Here is a 23832-nt window from a genome sequence, read left to right as displayed (position 1 = left end):
AAGTAGTCGCTTTGAGATTCCTAATTTGTGGTTAAGTTTAGGGCTACAATTTAACTAGTCTAGAGATATAGTGGGGGCTAGCATAAAGAAAATAACTTCCTGGCAGCATCATTTGTTAATTTTGCTCGTGTTTTGTGAAGTGGAGGAACTGAAGCTGGTCAATTTCTCAGCCAACCAAAACTCAACCCAAGTAAGAGTAGAACGTTTTTGTTTTTATTCACACATTTGGGACTGCAAAAAGACTGACCTCTACGAAGTGCGAAAGTGTCACTCTGCAGCAAAATTCAAAGGAAATGGACAGCTTAAACATTCTTCAGTACGATGCCTTAGTAGTGGTGAATCAGAACGCAAAAAGCCATTGCGTGCGTACATAGTTTTGCATGACAGCGGTTGACCAGCTCACACGTTACGCAGAGACCGCTCCTCTACGCTCCAGTTCGGCCTCCGACGTTGCCACCTTCTTTCCGGATGCCATTGTGCTGCACCATGGGGCACCTCGTGTACTGTTAAGCGACCGCGGCAAGGCTTTCATGTCAACAATGCTCGCAGAAGTACTCGGAGCTTGTGGCACACTTCATAAGACAACATCCGCATATCACCCACAAACAAATGGATTAACGGAGCGATTTCATCGCACACTAATAGATATGATATCAATGTATATCGGGCCAAACCACGACAATTGGGACAAACTTTTACCTTTCGTGACTTTTGCTCACAACACCGCTATCCAACGAACTACGGGATACTCACCTTTCTACCTAGTTTACGGCCGTTCACCGACATTCACCATCGACGCCGCTTTCTTCGATGCCCCAACTAACACCTCGGCCAGTATACCCGAACAGTTCGTCTCGAGACTTGAGGAATGCCGTCAACGTGCTCGCTTCAACACAGAAGTCAGTCAGCTAGATCGCAAGCAACGTTACGACATCTCTCGTCGCGACGTCTCCTTTCGTCCTGGAGAGGAAGTGCTCCTTTGGACGCCCATTCGTACACCCGGTTTGTGGTAGAAGTTTGAATCCCGCTTTCTTGGACCCTATATTATTAACGAACAAACATCCCCCGTGAACTATCGCGTTACTCCCGTTGACGTTTCTTCCGACCATCGTTGTCGTGGTTCGGAGATGGTTCACGTTTCGTGCCTAATACGATTCGTTCGGCGTTCCCCTCCTGGCTAAGTCGCGGCCTGGCTGGCCGCTTGCGCGTGCGGGGAAATTAGTGTGAGCATTATTCACACGCTTCATATTCTCACCTGTACATACTCATCATCACCGTTTTGGGGCCTGGTGGTGGGGCTCTCACTCGAGAGAATAAAGAGAGGACTGGCTGCCTAAACCTCGCCTCACAATATATATATATATATATATATATATATATATATATATATATATATATATATATATATATATATATATATATATATATATACCTCGTCTCACAATATATATATATATATATATATATATATATATATATATATATATATATATATATATATATATATATATATATATATTGTGAGACGAGGTTTAGGCAGCCAGTCCTCTCTTTATTCTCTCGAGTGAGAGCCCCACCACCAGGCCCCAAAACGGTGATGATGAGTATGTACAGGTGAGAATATGAAGCGTGTGAATAATGCTCACACTAATTTCCCCGCACGCGCAAGCGGCCAGCCAGGCCGCGACTTAGCCAGGAGGGGAACGCCGAACGAATCGTATTAGGCACGAAACGTGAACCATCTCCGAACCACGACAACGATGGTCGGAAGAAACGTCAACGGGAGTAACGCGATAGTTCACGGGGGATGTTTGTTCGTTAATAATAATAATAATATATATATATATATATATATATATATATATATATATATATATATATATATATATGTGTGTGTGTGTGTGTGTGTGTGTGTGTGTATGTGTGTGTGTTGTGTTGTGTTGTAAAAGGAATTGTATATATTTGACAGGGCAACGCGTATACTGAGATGCAAAGTACAAAGTTGGGAGGCTTCCACTTCTCAATAATAATAAACGCGTAAAAGTGAGTACATTTGTGCATTTTATTCATGGCAATAGTAGAAACAGTCACAAAATACGCATGATATCAGCGAAAATTTTACACAATAAAACATTGTCAGGAAGGAAAAGATTGCAGTCTTGAACTCGAAATTCAAGAAGCCATGCCAAGAGGCTACGCGCGATTTTCAACCTTTCCTGTAATATGAAGAATTTGAAGCTGAACTACAGCGACTGCGATCAATTTGCCGGCGGGCGGAAAGAAGATAGAGGCGAGCTAAATCCATCCACGATCTCAGAGAGGCAGGGTGAATCCAAAAGAAGATTCAGCGCAGCATTGATGCATTACAATCTCAAAGATGGAAACGATTCTGTACGTCGTTGAATCCATGTGAGCGCTATTTCAGATATGAAGAACCGTGCGTGGACTTCGCGTATATCTGCAACAGCGTGTTCCTTTCAAATCTTTCGCTTTGCACCAAGGTCGACGAGAAACTGAAATTGCTGAGGAATCTTGCTTAAGACTTGCCGGCTTGCAGCCCCAACGGGCACTTACAACATGTGCCGCTATTGTGCCTCGGGAGTCCCTAACGGATGTAATGATTTCGGTGGCGGACCTTGAAACGGCTCTGGCGACTTGCAGGCGTTCTTCGTTACCTGGGCCGGGCGTCGTTACCTATGCGGCGCTCGGCAACCTTCGACAGAAAGCAAGGCTCATGCTGATAAACCATTGCAACGAGTCATGGAGAAACACTGGTTCCACATGATTGGAAATGCCGCCGCTTGGTTCCACTTCTCAAAGCTTGTAAATCACTGTTAGATTTGTCATCGTACCGCTCCATCGCTTAGGACAGTTGCATTGGAAAAATACTGAAAATAATAGTTTCGACCCGCCTGGAAAGGTATAACGTGTACCCGGATGCTACGGCTGGCTTCAGTTGTGGGTGCTCGTCCATAGATAATGTAATCTATTTGGTTACGTCTGTTCAACGCCAAAAATATCTGAAACGACTCACTGCGACATTGATCCTCGACATAAAAGGTGCCTACGACAATGTAGCACATTATGCCATTATAGATTTTCTGACGGAAGCTGTAATCAGTGGCCGCACTTTTCAGCGGCTATGCATTTGTTTGACCGACAGACATTTATTTCTTCGTGATGACCGAGGATGGCGCCACGACTCGCCACCAAACATTCCGTGGAGTTCCGCAAGGCGGAGGTTTGAGCCAGACACTACTCAACCTAGTGCTCGGTAGCCTTGTCCGATGCTTGCCCAACACAGTTGAAGTATCAATCTATGCTGATGACATGCATCTTGGCATCTGCTGTAACACGACTGCAGGTACGAGCAAGGCTACAACGTAGCTACGTTAACATCGTTGTGTGTTAACATCGTTGTACTTACGAAAACAGAATTTAGAGCTTACTGCAGAGAAATGCGACCTTGTTGCATTCCCTGGGAAGGCAATTATGCTTTACTCTGTAAGCGTCAATGGGCAAGCAATTGCCATAGCCCGGCAACATCGTTTTTAGGGGTAAATATCTACCGGGAACTATAATGGAGCCCGCAAGTTTCATATCTAAAGAGGATGTTAACGACACTAACACACCTCCTGAAAGTTGTAGGTGGAAAGTCAAAGCTGCAGCTTTATATTGATTTGTTCCTCGGCTTCACAAGATACAGCCTTCCTTTTCTAGGCAACACCTTTAAAACAAACCTCCGTGCACTCCAGGGACTATTTAGAGGCGTGTCTCGGTCTTTGGAAGTGTGCGTCTACAGCAGTAACGATTCCTATAGCGCAAGATCACCCAGTATCAACGTAGACAGCCACCGACGTTCTCAGGGCGCATATCCGGCACGTTGTCCGACTACCTTCTCATCATCTTGCTTCTCTACCTGCAGAAAGGCCGCACGCAACTTTCAGTCATATAAATTCTACAAATCGCACGTCATTGCCAACGAATTACATGCGTGCAGTACGACCATCCGCACCTTGATGGTGCCCGCACAAACCTGAAATACGCCTCTCCATCCAAGGAATCACGAAGAAAGCTAACACGCCGTCGTTCGCCCTGAAGCAGGCCACATTAGGACTTCTACATGAGGTGCACAGTGGCCGCGTACATGTTTACATCGATGGCTCAGTCACACCTACAAGTTCAGCTGCCGCGGTAGTGTTTTCAGCAAGATCCGGCAAAATACAGCTAAAAACGTCACATGTATCATCAGCGATAGTGGCTGAGTCATCGATGCGGTTCTACATTGCATCCATGGTCAATCTTCAGTGATTCCAAGGCAGCTAGCTCTCCAGAGTTCACTCTCAACATTGCGTCATGGATCACATGAGCAGCTCGTCGCAGAAATCAGACAAGTCTACCATCGATCGACTAGTTGACGAAGGAGACGATATATTATATCAAGGGTTGCCTAGTCACTGTGGTATACGTGGCAACAATGAAGCGGACGGAGTTGCCCAATCTGCCCATGACGGCGTCCCCTGCGTTATCATTCTTCTTTCGAGAGGCGATGCAGGGAAAAAATCTTTTCGAGGTTGTGCGTAACCTAACATTCGTTCAATGGAATTCATCCGACTTGACAAGTACACGCCTTCATACCCTGAGCCCTAATCCCCAGCTCAGTATTTCGTCCGACCTTCCACGATGTGACTGCACTCTTCTAATCTGTCTATGAGTGGCATTCTCAAGTGCGTAGTCCTTAGGGATCGGGATGGCCAATAGCCCTCTTCGTGAATTCTGCGGGTGCAGCGAAGCGACCCTCCTTATCGTGTGCTCTCGTTTCAACTCGCAGGGAGCAGCCTTCTCAGCCACGGTACACCAACTGGTCAAGCGCCCACTCATGGAAAGCAACATTTTTGGAAACTGTCCTACACGAACGTCAGCGCGAGCCGCTGTGAAGTCACTGCTGCGTTATTTAAGAGACACCGGACTGTGTGAAAAGTTGTGGCAAGTTGTGACTGTGCACTGTGTGACGTAGAATGTAATGCTGGGACGTTGACACTGGTAACACTATGTAACGCCTTCGCAGACTGTGACAGCGCCCACAGAAACAGGCCGTATTCGAGTTACTAAGGTTCCTGTGGTCTACGGGCCTCGACGATAGACCTTAAGAACACCGCCTCCTACCGCTCTGTAGTGTACACGTTTGTTTGTGCTTGTCTTTCTTCATTTCACTGTCTCTCTCTCTCTCTATCCCTGTCTCCCCCTTTCACTATTTTTCTCTTTTTATCCCCCTACTCCTTCCCCCGTGCAGGGTAGCCAAGCGTAACTACCTCTGGTTACCCTCCTGCCTTTCTATGCATCCTTATCGCTCTTTCTTTGCTTGCAACATCACCGTTATGCCGCCATCTCTTCTGCGTTTTACTGCTCTAACAAGGTACCCTTTCTGCCGTCGATGTCACTTTGTTCTGTCTCGATACCATGCACACCACTTGTTGAGAATAATTAGTCTCCAGACTCCCTCGCTGCCGCGACGTCATCCCGAATAAACCTTGTAAATAAAAAAAAAAGGACCGAAAAGATCGCTCTATGACTCTTATGTGGCATTGTTTGACAGCGTGCTAGCGACGAGGTCATACTAAGGACGCCTCTGCGCTCGCCTTCTTTGTCTGAGAAGTTCCTCAGACGTTTTCTCAGCCAATGCAGCGTGTGTCTGTGTGTGTTCGTTTCTGTGCGTTCTTTCTTTTTGCTAACACATTTATTTCGTACACATTTTTCTTTTAAGGAAGCCTGCAAAAGGTACACGAGGTACGGTGCTATAGAATAGTTATTTGCCCAGGTGGGCGTTTTTTGCAAGCACTAGGAAAGCAATCCATTTACTAATTATAAACTCATAGCGTTTTTTTTTCATTGAAATGAAAATGAAAGACAGAGACGTAGTCACCTTATATATATAATGGTGACGGCTACTCCTTTTCTCGTAGCGGAAGCAACAACATAAAAAGTATGTAGGAAAGTAAACAGAAACCACTTCATACGGTCAGAAATCCACAGTACAGTCCTATACGCCCATGAACATAACAGTATAAAAGTCAAATGCAAGTTGCATCACAATGAGTTCGTAAAGAAAAGTCACAAACACACAGGAACGGCCATGGTGTAGACTTCGATGAGCATATAAACAGATGAGATGAGATGAGAATTACACAGTGTTAATTAGCTTCCTAGTTACCAACTTTACGATGCATTTCTATATTATCAAATTCGAGGCAATCGTCATAAACGTCCAGTTCCGTGTTTCTACATTTCAAAATGTCCATATATATTGAATAACTGGAGTAAATTTATTCGTTAAACTTACCTCATTACGCACGCGGCACCGATAAATGCGGCTCTCATGTGCGACCTAAAAGCGTTGCGTAAAATGAAGCTGCGGTCACACTTAATTCCTCTTTCCACATTCCCATTCCAAATGCCGCTGCGCGCCACTCCCGATGGGACGCGCAGTCACTTCAGCAGCAGGGGCAAGATCGAGCCGCCTAGCCAAGCTATACTGTTTGCGCAGACCTGCAACGTGGCAGGAGTGTCGCGCTGTGAGTTGCGCTTTGCAGTGCGGCGTGTGTAGTCAGGTCAGTCGAACAAATAATTTGACGCCAGTTGTAATTTGCTCTACATGGCCATTTAGAAATGCAGAAACACGGAATTAGACTTTTATTACGATTCCCTTCAACTTTCCAGTACAAACAATATTAACTTTGTAACTACGAAGTTAACTAATGCAATCAATCCAATTAATCAATGGATTGCTTCAGTTTTTATTGCAAATGATGTCTGCCCAGGCATATGATTAACCTGTATAGTGACGGTTCTCGAGCAACATTTGCGGCCTTAATGAAGTGTTCGCGCAAATTTTACTCATAGTAAGTATTTAGGTATACCCTATGATACCACACATCCGAATACCCTTTCGGCTGAGCTTCGACACCATGCCTTAAGGTTACGCGTTACTGGGCTGTTTCGTTCATATTTCACTAATAAATATTAATGAGCGTGCAATGAAGATGAGGACTGAGGTAGTAACAACTGAACAGAACAAATCAGTTGTAATCAGTTGTCAGCGCTCATCGGGTTTACTTTTTTCTACCACGGTCATCGTCTTCATTTCGCGTTCATTAATATTTATCAGTACGATACCATGCCTCGACGGCTGGCACTCTGTAAAGTGTACGTACAAGACCAAAAAGGAGTTAAGACAAGAATGTGGTTACGTTCTACTATATAAGCAGTAAAAGGACTATAGTCATACCGTCGAAGTCATTTTTAAGGTGACCTTAAACGCATTGCTCAATTTCTGGATAATCGGCAAACCGCTACGGTCCCAACACCTGACTGAACTTTTCTTATGGGCTTAATGCTTGCATTCTAACGAATTTTCAATCATCGCAATCTGTGAAGCGAAATAATCCAACTCAGTTAGATTAATTTGCTTCCCAATAAATGAACTCTTCAACCAATAAAAACAGCAGGAAGGTTTTCGAGTTTATTCGTTACAAGCTTAACTACATCGTACAGCCAGTGCCACCTTATGATAGCAACCTATATGCTTACCTAAGGCTAAACATGAAAAAAAGAGAGTTTGCTTTTACAGTCGAGTCGCTCAGACCTGTTTATGAGCAAAAGACTATAAAGTATATTTACAGCGAACCCTGGTCCATGGAATATCATCGGGGATTTCAACGTCCGTGACCTTATTGGGGAACTGACGGGCTGCCGACCGGCTTCATTTTTCTCTGAATACATATTATATAGCTTTATTAGTATAACCGAAATTTTCCACAACGCTCAATGCACAGCAGTTGCTTGGACTTAAAGCGTTTGCATCGCTTCAATTCGCGAGTCGCGAGAACGCCAATTCGAAGGCCGGCACTCTCAAGTAAGCGTCTTCGTTCATCATCCACCTCGACCAACTTTACGTCACTGTGATCACAGTTGCGGTCCACGTCGACCAACTTTACGTCACTGCGCTCACAGTTGCGACAAACCCGGATGACAAAGTGGCAACATAGGTGCAAAATGCTAACATTCGGTCACGCGGTGAATCGTAAGACCCGTGAAGCCGAACAACGCAGTCCGTTAGCTATGGGGAAACATTTATGCACGAAAACCTACGCCGAGTCAAGAAAGATATCTTTACGCAACCGAGAGAACGTCTGGAGGCGTAGCCAACTTCCCCGAGCAGCCGGTCTGGCTCGCCGACTGCGATACCCCCGGTGTACTTAATATTCAACAGAGCGCAACCGGCAGCGTGTTTTCTTGCCGCCGGCCACGTGTTTGCTGCCGCGCATGTGTACGCTCCCCTCGATGTCGAATGAAACATGCCGTGGCGAAATGCGGAAGAACGGACTGTTGCAATTGTACACAGAAAGTGCACGTCTCTTTTTGTTTTGACTCCTCGCAGCGGCTCATGGGCTAGGGAACTCTGCTGCTGAGCGTGTGGTGGTAACTTCGATTCCCTGCTAAGGCGATCGAAAACTGTGTACGTGTGTCGAGGGGTGGGGGGGGACGCGAGCTTCAGGATTTCCTGCGCGTTGCAGTCTATAACCCAGAGCACTATACCCCGGCTTCCCTAGTAATGCAGCAGGGTCGTAAACTGGGGCGATTATTTTCCCAGTCCCTTACCAAGGCCGTAACGTCGAAACTCCTCTCCTAGTGCTTACTAGTGAAACTTGGGGCAAAACGTGCAGAAGTCAAGCGACACACAAACGCTACATTGAATGTGGGTTCATTAGAAACCTGGTTACGGGTTTATACAGCCATTACAAACATCAAGCACGTGCAAAATAAGGGCTAACAAGAAATGACAGTTTTGTCCCTCGATATATGCATATTGAAGGAGCGTTAATGTACTCATGGCCAAGCTTAGCTATAGTTGCGGATTCTATTATGAATCTAGCCATTCCGTCGTTATGTCTGTACACAATAAGGTAAATCATGAAACAAAGGTCAGCAACCGCACGTACTGTAGTGCGCGGCTAACCAGCCATCACGTCCTTCGTTAACATTATTACAGTGCTCTCTAAGCTTGTCGTCCAGGCGTCATCCTGTTTGCCCGGCGTAGTGTTTACCACACTAAAGTATAGAGTCACAAGCTACTGCGCTAACCACTAGATAACATGCAGTACCAACAAGGCCGAAAATCTTTGCAAAGTCAAAATTGCACAAGCAAGCGGATGCGAAAACCGCGGAGTCTATATGGCGTCGACACGCGAAGCTCTGAAGGACGAGTTTTATAGCAAGCTCACTGTGGTTACTCAAACTATAAAGTTGCGCTTTGCTGTTTCTCTGCACCAGACCACCGAATATACCGCAGGACACGAGAGCGCCCGCACAACGCCCACGGATTGGTGATTTTCTGTATAAATGATAAAACATTCTCTTGCCATCTATGCTTACGGCAGTTGACACAAACGGGGACGTGTGGGCTCAGACTGAAACACTGCAACGGTCAAATTATTTGTGTAGATGGAAAGCCTTCTAACATGGCTAACTGAAGCATTCTGTGCTCGTTCCCCCAAATGGCGTGACCTTAAAGAGGAGCTGAAGAGTCTGTCGAATTCAATAAGACGCTCATATATGGATGCGGGAACCTTATAAACCATGTAGGTAAAATTTGAGGGTTTTTTTTTCAATTAGGAGCGACGTAATCGCCGGTTGAAATTGCGCTGTAGCTCCGCCCCCCGTCGAATGCCGCGCGCTGCTGCTGACGCTGACAATGCGAGCGGAGACCGGAAACCGCGGTGTTGTGATGTCGACTCTAGTGTTTCGTTCCTTCGCAGCGTCCGCGACCGTGCCTGACCGCGCTTGTTTCTGCGTTCGTGCCATCGTAATCTGCTTCGATCGACCCTGCATTCCTTTGTTGGTGCGTCTTGTGCGACCATTTGTGACTCTAATTGCAATTTCTGTAAGGCCACACACGTCAGCGAACTCACTGCAATTTCCTTCCTTCCTTCCCTCCGCTCTCTCCCTGTTATCTTTGTTTTCCCCCTTTCCCGTTCCCCCAGTGTAGGGTAGCCAACCGGACGTGATTCTGGTTAACCTCCCTGCCTTCTTCTTATCTCTTTCCCCCCTCCCTCCTGCGTGTATGTAGAGTGGTAGTCAACGTGTGTGGTAGTCAACGTGAGTGGTAATCAACGTGAGTGGTAGTCAACGTGGTAGTCAACAGATGAAGGTCACTACACGTACTGCATGAACCGGGAAGCTTTTCACGCGTTTACACCGTCTTTGTAGATTGCCGACAGCTTTGGACAGCGCACAAATGCCGACGATCGCATACCCGCTTACGTTCCACGAGGAGGCATACAGGAACACAACACTACAGTTGTTTGACCGGAAACGAGCTCACTAGATCAGCGAAAGATCGGCGAGATCACTAGATCGCTTTGCAAAAAACATACTCACCAAAGAGCATTTCCAACACGAGGAGATCCCAAGACTTTGCTTTCGTCCGCGTCGAAAGCACTGCTCGCACCAGCATCGTTTGCTTCTTCTAGAGGCCGGCTCTTCGCAATCGGCTCGTACATGTAGGGAGTAACGCCGAACTCCTCAGAAAAACGCAGTCTCTCTAAATTTTCCATTACCGTCTCAGAAAAACAGCACCAAACTACCTGGCACCGCGCTTCATGTGTAGCAGCAGCGGTCGGTTACTAGAGTTGACGTCACGAGGCGCCCGACCAATCACAGGCGGAAACGAGACGCGCGAGCTGGGCGTGTCCGCTGCTGCACTTTTCGCCGAAATAAAATATATTTCCGCTTTGTTTCGCTCAATTTCGATACGATATTCGAATTCGGAGGGTTGAAAACCATTATGTACAGATGTTCACTCATTTTTTCTGGAAAACCTTTCAGCTTCCCTTTAAGCAGCAAAAGTGAGAAGTTGGTTAGATGAGCAAGCACTGACACTTCAGCCGATAGCGTCTTGCGTTGTACACATCACTCCTCTCTCGCTAATCTCTGCTCTCTCCCTCCAGATAAGCTAAAGGCTTCGGCTTAGAATGACACAGAGTTGCGACAGCAACAACTATCCCTGCTATAGCGGCTGCAGTCTGCAAACAGACAGGTTTCACGAAAAAAAAAAGTAAATTTTTTTTCTTCTATAGGCAAGAGCCTATAAAGGCAACGAATCAGGAATTTTGAAACAGCTTTTTCGTGGCGAGTTGAATATAATGCGATGCAGTGCTATGTTTTTTTACAGCCGGATTGGCGCTCCAAACTTAAAGTGGTGGACCGAACTAAAGAGATTTATGGAAATCGCATATATTTTGAGCCATATTTACGGAGAAAAACACGATTTCGGCAATTTTTAAGCTACTGCATAAATTGTTATTCGCCAGTGGCTATATGCAGGGTGCAAGGCATATGTAAACTGGTAGCGAAGCTTCCATAGAAGCCCACATGTCATGGAGATGGCGGCTCGTTCCAGCCGTCGCCATTTACGTGTCGGGGAAGGGGGGGGGGGACAACTAACAGCAAGCAAAAAAAGAAAAGTGACGCCACACCCGGAAAAGGCAGTGACGTCAAGGTATTATGGTGCTTGGTGCGAATGCTTGAATTTCTTTAGCTTCTGGCATTTCAGCCGCTACGCCAGTAGTTATTTTTCTTTTGAGGCTGAGGCGAGCTTACGACTCCTCGGCTGAAGCGCCAACCTGTCATTAAACTACAGGAGTAGCGTATCTCTTAATGTGAAAATAATGAGGCTGTTATTGACGGCTATTGCCCCTGTAGGCTCCTTAGGAACAACAGCGAATAAGATGAAATGACAGTGCCACAGAGATTTCAAAAGTAACTTCATTTTTATTCGTGCAGAATAACGCAACCAATATAATTAACGAAACAAAACATGCTTCAATGGATGAAACGTACTATGACCAGCACAAAGTCGCAATGTATAATAGCAACATATGCGAAACCTTTTTGCAGAATCATTCTCAATTCGGCGCGATACCTTATATGCATTCATATACAGCAGTTATCAGGCAAGACAATATTGCCCGTCTGCCTGTTTACGGAGAGCGAACGAACATAGCGCGACGTTTCTTCCCGGAGCGTTCCGCATTTATTGTCACGACAAGACACAGCGCATCGGATGCCGCGGCGTGAGCATGCGCGATAACAAAAAACCTGCACTCACATCTTTCGCCAATGACTGCCATGAGCTAGGTCACGCAAAATTTCAAGTGAAGCGCAATGCACAGTTTGAACAAACATGTTAGGAATAAAAAACCGGAAAAATTGTATTGTTAGTCTTAATTAATTTATCAACTTCTCAACTATTATAATTAGACCAAAAGTGTGAACGAGAAAATTGTAGAGCAACATGAAAAACTCCCGATATAGTTTTCGGTTGCTGAGTACGTGTTACATAAAAGTGGTTTTCCGAGTGTAAAATAAGCCCACAAATGCACGCAAAATCGCCACGCGACCGGCTGCTTGAGGCACTTTACGCGTATTCACATGCCTATTTCACACTCGCAAAAACACTTTTATATAGCACGTATATAGGGCAACAGAATGCTGTATCGGGAGTTTTTCATGTTGCTCGAGAAGTTCAACATTGACACTTTTGCATGATAGTTGGGATATCCTCTATACGCAGAATAGATTATGGGAACGCGAGTTTCACGTTGTAGAACGCGAGTTCTCAAATTTTGTATTTGTAACACACACACACACACACACACACACACACACACACACACACACACACACACACACACACACACACACACACACACACACACGCGCGCGCGCGCGCGCGCACACACACGCACACAAACACACACACGCACACACACACACACACACACACACACACGCTTCCAGATTAGCGGAGACATGTGGCTGATACACTCCATGCGTCAAAGACGTGACTGGTTTCATACGTTCGTAAACTCTAAGTTCTTGCGCAAATAATGGATGCTACTTATTTCGTGAAAGACCCCTAAAATACTATTTATTTCATTGACGTTGGGGTATATAGCATACAGTGTATAGCTACGCCACAGTAGTAGCAGCAGCCACAAAAAAAAAATGAAAAAAAAATGTTAAGCGATGTTTACCGAAATTTTCAAGGTGCATCGCTCCGAGCAGACAGTTTATCTTCGTCAGTGTCACGCATGTCCGAGGCGCCCGCTGCGTTCACGCCCGGCGGCGCTCAGAATCGATGTCTTTTACCTCTTTCTCCGCTTCCATGACGCGTATCTGCCTCGAAGAATAAAAACAACGAAAGGGTGTGCCTCGGGCAGGTTAACAAAGGACTGGCGTCTGCAGTGCGCAGCGGGCATTGTTACGGCTTCCCATCGCGGTCTTGGCACATCGCGCTTCAAGGGCACTGCTGGTCGCTACAGCTTTTCAGACTGCTTAGGCGGGGAGCTGCTTTGGCAGCAGGCTTCGGGAGTGGGCGGTGACTTCGGGGCGGGGATATAGTGTCAGCATGCATGTCAGTCTGCGCCATAGTGTAGCCATAGTTAGTCGCATGGCTTCGCAAAGCACACGCGAAGCATCGGTGTGGTCTCGCTAGCGCGGCTGGGCGTGGCAGGCTCTGTACAGACATGCGGTATAGCGCTATTTGCAATGAGCGTTGTCAAGAGCACCACAACGGGACACAGAGGTTTTAAATTGACGGTTCTGTTTCAAATACAAAGCTTCACATCATCTTTGAGGTAACAAATGCGACCACCCATACATACACGGGAGGCAGAGCGTGCATCGTACACCCAGACACTGAACACGCCGACTGGAAGTAAGCATGTGGAACTGCAACCATTGCCATTGCAACCGTTGCCATTGCGCATTTGGGTCTGTTGTGCTTAACAGTTGCACTCAATTTTTTATGTGAGCTGCCATGTGTACCTTACTTTCTCTCTAGAATAGACATCAAAATGAGACAGACAATGCATCTGATGGAAGCGCATGTCTTAGCCACTTACCTTAGCTCAGCCCTTCGCTGATGCGTTCTGTCATTGGGTCTTACACCACAATTTGAAGTCGACAATTCTGGTGTTATACGTGCCGAAAACACCATTTGATTATGAGGCATGGCATAGTGAGGGATTCCGGATTATTTTTCAGCCCCTGGGGTTCCTAAGCGTGCGCAGAATGCACGGTACTAGGCGTTTTCTCTCTCTCTCTCTCTTTGCCTCCAGGATTTGACCCCGCGATCACGTGCTTAGCAGGCCAAAACTGCAGCCACTAGGCCTCCACTGGGGGCTTGCGCCACCATACTTGTTACAATTTGCGCAGGGCCTTTTTCTCCCTCTCCTACACTTAAGAAGACGCGCTGGAACGCTGGTACGTTTCCTAAGTCGACGTACTTGTACTGCAACACTCAAACTCGACGCAAGTCAAATACAGTGGAGGGGGATCGTGGGATTTGGAATGAGTGGAATAAGGTAAGGGTCATATTTTACAGTGGTAGCTGCTGCGGTCAGTGTCGACTGTCGATACGTTCATATGTCAGTACCCCAATAATCCAGCGCGAAACGCACCTACAGACAGCTGCTCAACGCGCTTATAGAAACCCGAGCTTTGAACCTACCAGAAAGCGTGAAGGGAAACATTCGCATGACATTCCCCTGCCCCTTTACCAGGACAGTTCCTGTTAGACCAATGTGCGTAAAATTTCCGTTGTGTCGTTCAACTGAAAGATGTAGGCAATACTAAACTAGTTATGACGTAGACGGCGAGCAGCAGCGCTCGTGGTGCCATGGGAGCCAATTTCAGCTAAGGCGCGCAAAAACCTTTGTTGCAATGATGGGCGATGTGTGGTACTTAGTTGCTGTTGTGAATGCGTCATAATTATTAATGCAACGTAATCCTAATTGCACAGTGGTGCTTTTACACCGACGAAGACAGCATGCGCAGCACACACACAAAAAAGAAATGTTTCTGTAAAGCTTTGTGGTTGAAGAAACCACTCGGAGATGTTATATACTGGCGCTGCTACGGCCCCGTTCGCGTCTCTGGCGTTCCAGTATTCTCTAAAATGCAAAGCGTATACGTACAGACTAAAACTGTACGTTGTCCTAAGCTTGACGTATGCGTGTCCAATAATCCAGTGAACGCGTATATATGTGAAGCGTAGTGAAAGAATCCCACGACGCCGTTCTACTACACACGCGCGTGTACGCTCCGGCTTTATTTTCCCGCTTCACCGGCAGGAAACAAGCGATCGGTAGCGTCGGGCATATAGGCCTGTTACGCTGGAGGTTTGGGCGCACCGTGACGCAACCTCGTGGCGAGCGCCCATTAAAGTTAGCTGGGTAAGACTTGTTTAGGCTATGTGTACGCGCATTTGGGTTGCATTGTCACAGGGATGTAGAACCCGCCTCGATTGCGCTGTCTTTACTTTCACGTTTAATTTCTGAACCTTCTCGAGCGCACTTAAGCGACAGGACAATGTATCTGGGTCATCGGCTAGGAGCAGAGTGTGTCACGGCTTGTCGAAAGGGCACCCCGCTATTGGCGGAAACCGGGAAGAAATAACGCGGTTACGTGTCTGGAATGGTCGTTGTTGCCGTTATTTTTTTATTTGGGAACTGCCATGCATAAAAATTTACGAGTTTTGAAGGTGAGTTTCTATCGATTGGCGTAACGGCCTAGGTGATCGAGCAAAAGCTCATGGAAGCGACACACGCTGTGTGCAAAACTGCTTACCGAGATGACAAGAGTGGAAAAACAAAATCAGTTGATATGGCACCGGTCAACATGTATTAACACCGGTCAACATGTATTAGTCATTTAGATTGTCATTGATGGGGTGCCGACACTAACCGCTATTTTCGTTCATTTAATAAAAATAAAATTACAAAAAAACTGATTTATTGTTTCTATAAGCTGCGCAGTGGGCTATGAGGAATACCGGTGCTCTGGGCTAATTTTAGCCACCTGGGATTTTACAAAGTGCACCAAAACGAAAATATCCACAAGCGTTATTGCATACCACCCAAATAGAAATACGGCTGCTGCCGCTTGGAATTGAACCCGCAACTTAAGTTACTTTATCGACTTTTCTTGTGGTGTAACTATCGGTATGGATGTGTTCGTGCTGCTGTGAGCCAATTTAATGAGGGCTGCGGGCTCGTCCAGTTGCCGAATGGCAGTTTTTAATCCCCGCTCTAATGTCTGTTTACTGAAATAGACGGAAATAAAACGATTGATTGATTGAGTGACCTCGTGCTCAGCAGAAGAAAGCCATAGCCGCTGAGCCACGGCGGCAGATGTCTATTTCATTAATTTGATTAGTACGTTACATAATTTCTCAGAAGCTCCTTTTATTAGTTGCTGCGGGTAAAACAAATTAGCAGGCATCGCAACAGTTCATTGCAGCTTGACGTCGTGGTGCTTCAGCCCTGTATTCATAAATGCCTCCCAACTTGAAGCCCACGCTTGACTTGACCTCAATACGCCTGGCGTTAACGGGCTCAAGGCGCTCATTGCGTTTCCATCTGTGCGTTCACGACAGGTGTCACTTATACCTAGTCGAGAATAAACTCCAAGTTGAGATGCATTTCTGAATACTAGGGTGTAAAAGCCACAAAACTGCGCCTATATGACATCTCGCGCTTCGCCTACGCATTTGGGACAGCATTTTCCATCTGTGGTGGATGCACAGCGTACGCCATGAAGTTTCTGGTGCATCAAATCATCCATAAGGCCCACCGCATTGCAGCTGAGATGGACATATACGCCCAGTACTCCACGCTCTCACCAGCAACGGCTCGGTAACCCACTACCCGAAACTGAAAAAAAAAAAATTGAGGCACCATTCAAACCTATGAAGGTGAATGACTAGCGAAGCTGTAGCACGTCACGCAGTGTTAGACGAGGGTACATGTATTTATTTTCATCATTTGGTAATGGTAGGAACGATAGCTTTGTGATTAAGGTGATATACACCGATTGGTTCGGTTACAGCCTTAGAATCTGCATCAAAGTTAAATCTATACACGAGCGTTATTGATTAGTTTAGTGACTTGGAACTTCGAACCAAAGTCTTCTAGCACAAACTCAGGGAACCATTTCTTGCGTGGCTTTGAAATGTCCGCCTTAAAGCCTCCAATGATGATCACAGGGGTAATGTCATCACGGCTAACCTACGCAAGGTGCGTTGTCATGAACTTTTCGATGTCACACTCGGGTGTTCCTGGAGATATATAAACAGTGTATATCACAATCCCGTCTTTCATTTGTACAGTACAGACATCCCCACAGTCGGTGGCATTGTCCTCTTGCGAGTCAAGAGTGTATGGTTGTACGTACGTTTTGTACTTTTGCTGTTCACAAGCGAGTGAAGTACACCCATCGACTTGAAACAATGCATATTGACTGATTTATTTCATTTATTATTATCACCATTATTATTATTATTATTATTATTATTATTATTATTATTATTATTATTATTATTATTATTATTATTATTATTATTATTATTATTATTATTATTATAATTAGGGGCGCAGTGTATGAAGCCTGCTTCACCTCCGCCGCGGGCCGGTCTAGTATTCCGCTACCTACGGGATCAGCCATGCACGCTCACCCTTCTTTTATTGTCGACGAACTGCCACGAAAACTGCACGGAGCCATAGCCATATCCAGCTTCGCTCTAAAAGACGTGGCATGAAGGGTTCTGTCCGGCAGCGTTTCCGCAGCACAGCTTGGACAGCGCAGCAGGCCCCTAGCGAAAGCGTGCAAGAGCCAAAGATGACGTGTCTCCTCGCCCCGCTCCGTTGCCGTCTCACCTCCTTGACATAGGTCATTCGTTCCAAGAGGAACTGCGCGCACGTCGTGGGGCTTTACGCAGTGCTCGCGCCATGGTGCACGAAAAGAATTTCCGCCGTAATCAGATTTTCGCGTGTGAACTCCAGTTCGAGAACTCAGATGAGTGCGTGCAACAGGCGCTCCATCACAGCGAAACTGCGCCAACAAGAAAGCATCCACGTTTTTCGTGTGAGGAACTTATTAATCTCTGTACAATTTCATGGCGTATTTATGGTCATTTTTTTTTTATTACTAGAGAGTTTTAGAAATAGGGGACTCAAAATTAGGGGACATATAGCCTGCCGTGCATGCAAAAAACACACGCCATACAATGAAGTTTGTGTTTCGGGGTTCGCTAAGTCGCTTGGGAGCGCTATTAGTGAAACTCCCTATTCTTTCTTAGAACTACGCGCCAATCAGAGCAAGAACTGGAGGCAAAAACGCAGGAGAAAGGCCTTTCTCCCCGCGCGCAGTTCGGCACATGTGCACATGTTCATCTTCGGCACGTATTCCGTAGACACGCGCAGAAAACCTATACACCTCTGCTACAGTTTAAAACTAATGTGGTTTCACATTCTAAAGCACCCAAAGGGCTATCAGAAATGTGCATGCACACACGCGCACATACAGACAGATAACACACACAGACAACACACACGCGCACACACCCTCTTCAACCCCTAACGCTCCTCCCCCCACAAGCCCGAACACAGACACACGCGTGCGCAGGCCAGCCACCTCGTTTTGCGCACATAAAGGCAGGACAATAAACATATATGCTAGTGTTGGCGTATATTCTTTCGGCAGGAGGAGGCAGAGGAGAGAAAGGAAGAAGCCAGGCATGTTAACAAGAAAGGCGTCCACCTTACGCTGGGGCACGGTAAAGGCAGGTGCTCATTGCGCAAATATGGTGTTTATTACGTTTACGTAACAACGGTTACGTATGCCGGCAAATGCTACGCCAAGACTTGTTGTTCTTGTTGACCTTCTCAGGCTCCGCAACACATGTCTTGCTTTGTGCGCCCTCGCTGGTGCTGTAGAGAGAGGGACGTTGCCGAATTCATCCTCACTTTCTCTGGAAAAGAATAAAGAAAAGAAAAACATGTACGCGCGATGAACGGGGCGTGCTGACTGAGACCGACGAAGCGCTCTTCGCATCGGCAAAGAGACGCCTGTTCCACCTGTTCCCCTTCTAACCAAAACAACACAGCATTTCGCCTTCGGTGTTCGTTCGTGCCGCAAAAAACGCCATTATTCGCGCCGCCGGAACAGCCGCCTGCGAACAAAAGGCTGTCACTACTAATTTCTTTTGTCCGAGCAACCAGCCAGCAGTTCCCTTGGCTGTCTCCATCACTGCGAGTGACAGCATCGGACGCCTGGCGAATCATCGCAGTTCGGTAACGTAACAGCGTAGTGGGCAAGAGATTTTCACTCACCGTGGAGGAAACAAATAGACAATGTGGAAACGAAGTCTGTGGCGCCACTTACCGCCACCTTGTTAGTGCACACCTTTATCTCACTCTCGCACTAGCGCGCACGTGTTATCGAGAAGGGGAAACAGAAAGATAGAGAGAGACAGTAAGGTAGATATGTTTAACGTGTGCAGGAGATATTTGTCGGGCCAGATGCCTATTATGCTACGCCAGATGACACAGTTTATGCACGAAATTATCCCCTCAAACACAGTGGAAGCGTACAGGCAAGCGCGCCAACAATAAACTATCGCGTATCATGGCTCAGGCTAGTGCGCTGTGGGAGGACTAAAGGAAGCTTCGGCTCTCAAAGCACTAGCGGCACTGCTTCCAGGCCGAAGAATACATTGCCATCCAAAGGAATTTCCGAGTAAACTTAAAGCAGATTTCAGGACTGTTTCGCGGCCGCAAATTTGACGCGTGCAGACGCAGAAAGCGTAATGCAAGTCATCCTGCGCACTTCACGCTCTACGCAATAGACATCGTGTCGAACATTGGCGATCATGAGCTGCGCGAGAAAAGAACTAACATTCCCTGGAGGGAGCAGGTGATGCAGACATCACCGCTCTGAGCGTTGATCTCGGCGCTAAGTGCGAAAGCAGGAGCGGCATCGTTTGACCACGCCGGCTCTCGGGAAATGCCGGCGGCTCGCTTGCTGTCGTGAAAGAACGAAGAAAACTGCGACAAAAGCTACCAAGCGCAAAACGTTCGCGCGGCAAGAGGGCCAACCGCGATCACCACACAGCAACGCTGAAACGACCTCTGCCATCTTGCTCCCTTCCTCGCCTCGTCTCGAGGTCGTTCTTCGTGAAAAATAGTGGGACGGAAGAATATAAAAGAAGAAAATGTTTCATAACATTATTCGAACAAAACGCATTTGTCCAGTGCCATGCTCTTGCGCGGTCTTTCTTTGTGCGTGTGTGTGTAAGATATAAGCGTTTTTGGAGCGGAAAGAAAACTCGTGATCGGCTTGACAAGCGAAGCCGCGGGTGCATAAGCGTGCCCACTTGCTTGACAGAGTGCCGCTACTTTTTCGCAGCAATCTATTATTTCTCCTTTCGCATGCTGGCGCACTATGCGACGTTGTCCCTTGTTTTCTATCTTTTTAGTTTTCTATCTCCACTCCTTTTCTTCACGCATGTCTTGCTTGGGTTACTTGTTTGACAGCAAGTAAGAATCGCAAATGACGCGCAATGTGCGAGGAAAAATATCTACAAATGACTGAAAAATAAAAGAAACAAACAAAAACAAAAGCAGCTACGAAAGCTCCTGCCCCCCTCCCTCGCTCTAAAAAAATAAATAAATAAAGAAACTTCAACCATGAAAGAGACGAACTAAGTGTCATGCGAACGCAACAAATTAAGACGCCTTTCGTCGACGTTGCGTATGGTGATAACAGATCTTATTTTTTAATGTCGTTTCTTTACTTGCTCTGAAGTGACTAGACGCAGCGCTCGTGGCGGGAGATATGTAAATACATGTGCCGTACAACAACATGCGTTGTCACAGGTATTTTATTCGTGAACGGGGGATAAAAGCAAACGTGCAAAATACGTATGTAGAGCGAACCGCCCGAACATAATGCGTGGGAATCAATAACGAAACCTTAAAAGAAGAAGAAAAACCGGACAAATCTAGACTAGCTATATCCATGGAAGTGAGAATGTGTTTATGTCGCTCGCTTCAAAAGCTGAAAGAACGATGTAAAATAAAATGAAACCGGTGCAAGCAAGCGTTTCAGACGAATGATGCGAGAAATGCAAACGCGGAAATATACGAGTAAGGCGCCCGGGCATTAGGGGACGGTTGTCATGAACGGCGCGTATGTTGACGGGGGAGGCGCAGCGAGGGAGGAGGCGGAGGAAAGGCGGGGCACCAAGGGGCACCAGCGAAATACGTCGAGAGCGACAAGAGAAATGTGAGTTCAAGAAAAGGAGGAAAATGAAGGCAGTTGCCATATAAAGCAACAAACGAAGAAACACGGCCGAGTCGGCGACGCCGAAGGATTGTGGAAGAAAATGCGCATCTCGTTTGCATGTGTTCTTCGTCGGTCGGTCGGTTTTATTTCAAACTACGGAGTGCTCGCGGGGAGGCAGCGCCCACAACGCGCCAGCGAAAAACGTCAAGCTCATCGCTCAGCATCGTTCCTCATTTAACCAAGCATGCATGCACACACGCACAAGAAGGGAAGATGAAACAAAAAAGAGAAAAAAACAACTAAATTAAGACGAAGAACTAAGAATAAGACAGTGAACCGCTGTTCCTACAGTCAGAGATTTGCGCATGGCAATGCCGCGACGTTAAGCTTTGCCGCGGCACTGTTCCACCCAGCAGGAAGACGCATACGGCCTAAGAAGTGACAGAGGATGACTGTCGAGCGAAAGGAATGGTTTGCCGGCACGAAAATCCCGAGGGCTCGAAACACCTCGTGCCAAAATAAAACTACGCGAGCAAGGAAATGGGGCAGGCGAAATAATAAGACAGGGGGAAAAGAAAAATAGGTAACTACATTGAGAAAGAGGGCAAATGGAGCAACGTCGCATGTACGATATCAAGAAACGTGCTCGAAGGAAAAAATAAAGGAACAAAGGAAACTAACCGTTCTGCTCAGAGCCCCTATTTAACATGCATGGAAGTGGGAGTAGAAAGAGCAAATGAAATGGCGGCAAGCGATGCTTTCTTCGCCGCAAATGAGCCGCGTTGATGCAGCTGCGCCGGCGCCAGCAAGGGCACAAGACAGGCTCCTGAACCCAGGGCGCGTTGATTGCCAAAAAAAAGAAGAAAAAGGAAAAAAAGAAGTATTGTGCTGTAAATAGGTGACCTTGATGAGGGCGAACGCGTTGTCGTCGTTGACGTCACAGACTTCGCTTTGGCGTAGGCGACGCACCATTTCAAATCATGGTGGGTCGCAGTGTCACCTCGCTTGCGTTTCACAGCCGACGGCCTGCATACATGTGACACTACTGGAAGTTGTCGGTGACGTTTCGTCAGTCCTTCCTCCCTCCCGTGCTCTCGTAATTCATAAGAGCGAGAGAGATAATAGCATATCTAAATGATGTCTGGACGCCTATATGGAAAAGTCGGTAAGGGAAAGAGTGATCTCCCTAAGTATGGCTCAAAATGAAAGCTTCACATGCAAAGCTCCGCGGTGAGTAAACCAGTGACACACTAAGTTAATGTTTAGTCTGATAAAGCATTCTCTTTTAAAAAATATTTTCGTTAATTTCTCAGAGAGGGGTTCATTTCTGTGAAGAGAAAAGGAAAGTCAAGCTTCCATCATTTAAATTCCGCGCCGAAACACCAAAGCAGGCGCGTCCACTGTAACGGCCCCCATATCAATCTGTGAAGCAGTGAAAGTTATCCAAACTTCCTAAGTTCAATCTCAGGCTGCTACGTATATTCTAATGGGGTCTGCATTTACTGATGAACAATTTGCGTAACGATACGACGTCACTGCGAGCTGGGGCATGGCTTCTAAGGGGGCGTCACCACACATCCTTAATTTGGCAGTCGCGTCCCGTTGATTCGACCTTGGATAACTTGACCTTTCGCTTAATTCGAATGCACTGGAAATTTCTGATCAAAAACCATCCGTTGCCCTCGAAGGAAAATTTGTTTAGTTTTAACGCAGAAGCGTGTCGCTTCGGTTCATTGGACACACATCGGCGCGCTCTCGTGCGTGCAGTGGTCACTAAAAGCGGAAAACCACAAGAAATTCATCTAACAACACTATTGCTTCCCTAGGCAATGACAGGGGAGCTGCAACCAACCCTGGAGTGAGGATGACGACTGGCGCTGTGCCCTGGACGGTGTCTCTTTTGGCCATTTTGTTAGTGCCGATGATAAAGTTGAGGTTTGTAAGCCACTGGCCGACGACGATATGTATAGTTACTGTAATACCGTATTGAAGTAGTCTGTCGATGACGACAGAATACTTAAACCCACCGCGATGGCTTATTGGCTATGGTGTTGCGCTGCAAAGCACCAGGTCGTGGGGTCCCGTCCTGGCCACGGCGGCCGCATTTCTATCGGGGCGAAATGCAAAACATCAGTCCCCCGGGCATTGGGGGCACTTTAAAGGTCCCCTGGTGGTCAAAATTATTCCGGAGTCCCCCACTACGGCGTGCGTCATAATCAGATTGTGGTTCGGCACGTAAAACCCCAGAATTAAGCGACAGAGTATACATCAAACAATAAAAACGATTTGAATCCGTTCATTGTGCCAACCTCTGCTCACAGAAAGAGTAGATTTTTTATTTCGTATTGTAGGCGGGTAATTTACTAATACAGCTGAACTTGTTTCTATTTTTAGCATTCATAAGGGCTAGAAATGCGGGACATGAGCGGCGCGAGACTGCTAGCGCAATCTCTCCGCACGCGTACGCTGGACGCTGTGTAACTGAATCACATGAACGAGAAGAAAGGGGGTCAATCGAGAGGGGTCCGAAAGGGGGTGAGAAAAGGGGCCTGATATTTATTAGTCATATCATAAGAAACAAACAAACACTGACACCAAGGACAACATAGGGGAAATTACTTCTGCTTAATAAATGAAACAAAGAAA

General features: G+C 46.6%; 1 protein-coding gene across 1 annotated transcript in view; it reads left to right on the top strand.

Moving 5' to 3' along the window:
* The window catches only part of LOC135917796 (nose resistant to fluoxetine protein 6-like), a 413546-nt gene that overhangs the window by 250336 nt on the left and 139378 nt on the right, over nt 1–23832 (top strand). The window lies entirely within an intron of this gene.

This window comes from Dermacentor albipictus, unplaced genomic scaffold (genome assembly GCF_038994185.2).
Source record: "Dermacentor albipictus isolate Rhodes 1998 colony unplaced genomic scaffold, USDA_Dalb.pri_finalv2 scaffold_13, whole genome shotgun sequence".
Taxonomy (NCBI): Eukaryota; Metazoa; Arthropoda; class Arachnida; order Ixodida; family Ixodidae; genus Dermacentor; species Dermacentor albipictus.
The sequence above is the reverse complement of the archived record's forward strand: the minus strand, read 5'-3'. Positions and strand labels throughout refer to the sequence as shown.